The sequence below is a fragment of the Drosophila hydei genome, unplaced genomic scaffold, assembly GCF_003285905.1.
Source record: "Drosophila hydei strain 15085-1641.00,03,60 unplaced genomic scaffold, DhydRS2 tig00000211-arrow-pilon, whole genome shotgun sequence".
Classification (NCBI taxonomy): Eukaryota; Metazoa; Arthropoda; class Insecta; order Diptera; family Drosophilidae; genus Drosophila; species Drosophila hydei.
The window spans coordinates 3,187,826-3,191,745 of NW_022045685.1; positions in this window are offsets into that span (position 1 = coordinate 3,187,826).

Below are 3,920 nucleotides of genomic sequence, written 5' to 3' on the forward strand. Positions count from 1 at the left end.
AAGGCCTCGAGTCTTCTGTTTGCTTAGTATATGAAATACATAAATGCTGTTGGCATATTGTTCAAGGATTACGCATCTATCAGTCGTTTAATAAGTGTTTTACTTTGCCTAACACACACACACACACACATGTACATTCATACAATAAGCTGTTCCATTGGCAACCAAACCAGTCCGTTTAGAGGCCTTAATTCGATTGCTTTATTGAGAGTGGGCATGGGATGGGGCGCTGCTTAATGGCATAATCACAGAACACCAAGATACAACACAGATACGCACTCACACACACACACACACACGCTCACACAATTGGCCATATGTGGCATGGCAACAACAATGGACACAAGCACGAGCAGCTGCCGCAGCATCAACACCATATCGCTTTGATTACTTTATTATTGGTAGCAGGCATCCTGCCTCCATCCTGGCTCACCTTGCTCCTTGCCCAGCTTCTGCCTGGCACTCACAATGATTGTGAAGCTCCGGTGTTATGCCCGTGCTATACACTTTTGCCACTTTTCTTATTAGAGGCAATCATATACGAGTCGAGCTAAACCCTCATTACTAGACTTGCTCATCTCGCTCACTCCTTCTCTCTGTCTCACACTCAATTCTTTTGCGTCTGTCTCTTTCGCTGTGTAAAAATAAATCATTTTTCTGTTTTTGTTGTTGATTTATGCGTTTGTTCGATGTGTTTGCTACTTTTGCCCATCTTTATCTCCCAGACTCTCTCTCTTGCTGCCTCTTACTCTGTCTGTGTTCTTGTGTCTCTCTCTCTTTCTTTCTTGCCATTTGCTGCACTTTGGCTGCTGTTGATAATGAGCCAAATCATTTTTCGTGAGATAAATTTCCGACTCGCTGCCATATAAGTAGCTGCAAAACTTATGTTCGCTACCAACCACCAGCAGCAGCACCACCACCACTTCTACCATCTTCACTGGTTACCACTAGGCTAGTGGCTTCGCTTTGTCTGGCAAGTCATCAGAGGAATACCCCACCATAAAGATGCCTCACCTCGGTGCGACTTTGCCGTCGACAACTTCGAGTTTGGCGCGCTCCTTGAAAGCGTTATAAATCATTGACATGATTAAGCGACGGCACGACACGACAAGCTTTTGTTGTACAACAGTTCACAATTGTTGTTGCTATACGTGTGTGTTTATGTGTGTGTGTGTGGGCAGCGCCTTTTGCCCCTTCGATTGTAGTAGCGCGCGTGCGATGGGGCAAAATGATAATTTAATATCGAAAATTGTTTTTATTGAGTTGATTACAAAGATCGAAAGGAGCTCTAGCTACAGTGTGCATGTGTGTGTGAAGGCGTATATACATATACGTATGTGTGTATCTGTGTATACGTGACAATAGTTCGCATAGCTTGGCTCAAGTTTTATAGCTGGTGAATTATTTTCACTTTTGGGCAGAGATTTCATGAAAGATTATTTCTTTAAAGATTTTGCTGTTGCTAACTTATTGCCTGAAAAGGGCAAAGCTGTTATACAGTGCTTTGCCTACTTTTATGTGTACAAATTGAATCGCTCCGTTTATATATTCTACATCAATTTATTAATTCTATCCGTTTTTTTTTTGCTAATATTTGCCGTGGGTACATTAAACGGTGCCTGGCAGAATAAGACAAAGTTGATTGCTCGAATCGTTTGTTTTTTGTTTAGCTTACTTCAAAGAATCAGCAAAGAGCTGACTTGTAGGCTTTCATTATGGCAAGTTACATAAATTGACGTTGACTTAATGTACAGAGAGCAGTGCATAGTGCCCGATACAAGAATGTATTTATATATATAAATATATGTGTGTGTGTGTGCCTGCCCTGCCTGGGCGCAGTTGTGAAGCCCCCTTCGCTCAACTTGAGCTGAAACACACATCAAACATATTTATATGTGTACTTTAAGAAACTTTGCTAATATGTTAAAACTGTTCATTGACACCAAAAAATGAGCAAAAACCCAGCGAGCGGGAGAAGTGGATGGGGTGGGCTCTTAGGGGTTGGGTGCTAGAAGCAGGCAGTCGAGTGTTTGGCTAAAAAAAAAGGCCAAGCAAAGCTCAAGTGTCAGCGAGTGGAATGCTGCATGTGTGGGCGTGTTTGAGTTTTGCTTGCAAGTTGTCGGCGCGGAGGTCGAGGCTCATATGAGGCGCTGCTTTAGCCGACTGTTTGCAGTGTTGGAAAACACAAACAGAAACTGTGAGCTTATTAAACGGCAGATTTCCCATTCCAATTTCCATGCCGTTTCCATTCGCCGGCTCTAGACAAATAGCGCAAATAGAAATAAAACTGACGCTACAAACACACACACACACACATACATATAAACATATATATATATATATATAAATGTACGTATAGTCGTAGAGTAGGAGCCCGAGCGAAAAACTTTTGCCGCTATGCAATATTAACTGCTAATTATGGGAGCAAAGCCGTGAAACGCCATTGCAGCTAACGTCGACCCAGTTCTCGCTCTCCTGCTCGCTCTTATAGGCGTCCTCTCGTTCTCGCTCTCTCGGCCTCTGCCGCTCTCTGTTTCTCGCTCTCTCGCCGGCGTCTATAGCCCTTTGGCAGTCTGTCAATATTTGTTGAAACACTTTCTGATAGCCAAATGGTTTTTGAATATGCCAAAAAGTTGCGCAATTGCAATTGCTTTTCCGAAAACGACGCCCGACAACACGGGGCCCCACTATTTTATTAGAAAACTTTGCTGAAAAATGGGAAATGCAATGGAAAACGGCAAAGCGGAATGGTAAATGGGGAGAACGAAAGAGCGGAATGTGAATTGCTCTCTGGCGCAAAGCAGTTCAGTTGCCAATGTTTGACTTTATGCGCTATTTTTAATATTTATTATGACTGATTGCGGTCACAATTTTCCATTTTTTTCCATTTATTCCACTTTGCCCCCCTTTGCCCTCCTCCCACCTGCCCATCTATCTGTACGCCCCGCCCGCCGCTAGCTTTGTTTGCTTTGGCAGAGGCCGCAAAATGAATGGCATAAAAAATGTTTAAACAGGGGCTGGCTGCATTCACGCATTATAATTTAAGTGAAACATAAATATTGATGTAATAAATTAATTTTTGCTGAATTGAAAGATAGAGCGCCATAGACTCGTCCCCCGTTTGCTGCTCGAACAATAGCCACCGACGAAAGCCCTGATTGGACCCCAGCCATAAATACTCTAAAATTGCAAGGCAGGGGAATCGAGAGTGTTTTCTTTTTAATTTTTTTTTTTTTTTGTTTTGGGAGTACCTTAAGATTTTCTTGAACGTAACTTTTATTAGTCATTGCATTAGCTACAGTAATTATGTAACTGGATTATATATATTCAAAAAAAATAACAGAGGGAACGTACAACAGTGTGCAGCAATATATGTACATCATATAGCACTGTTATACTTTTATAATTTTATATTGACATACTGTTATGCCGTTATACACTGTTTAACTTATTCTGCATCAATAATTATAAAATATTTTAAGCATACATACATTGTTATATCCTGTTATACTTTCATACTGTTATACAGTTTTACTTTATATAGGTATACTCTTGCACTGTTATATTGTTAAGTTGTTATCATTACACTGTTATACTAGACTACAGTTGAGCTGTTATATTCTGTTATACTGTTATACTTGATGCTTTATTTCTCTGTCATACTGTTATACAGATCTGCTGATATTCTGTTATACTTATATTCTGTTATACTGTTCTACTATATGCACTATTTTCCTGTTCTGCTCCCGTACTGTTATTCTGTTATACTTCACTGCTTAATGCAGAACTTTTCTGTTCTAGCATCACACTGCTTGGTTTTTATTCTGCTATATATATTCTGTTCTACTGTTCTACTGCTCAGTTCCCCATTCTTCCGTGAATATTGAATCAGAAGAGTATCATCAACACGACGATAATTT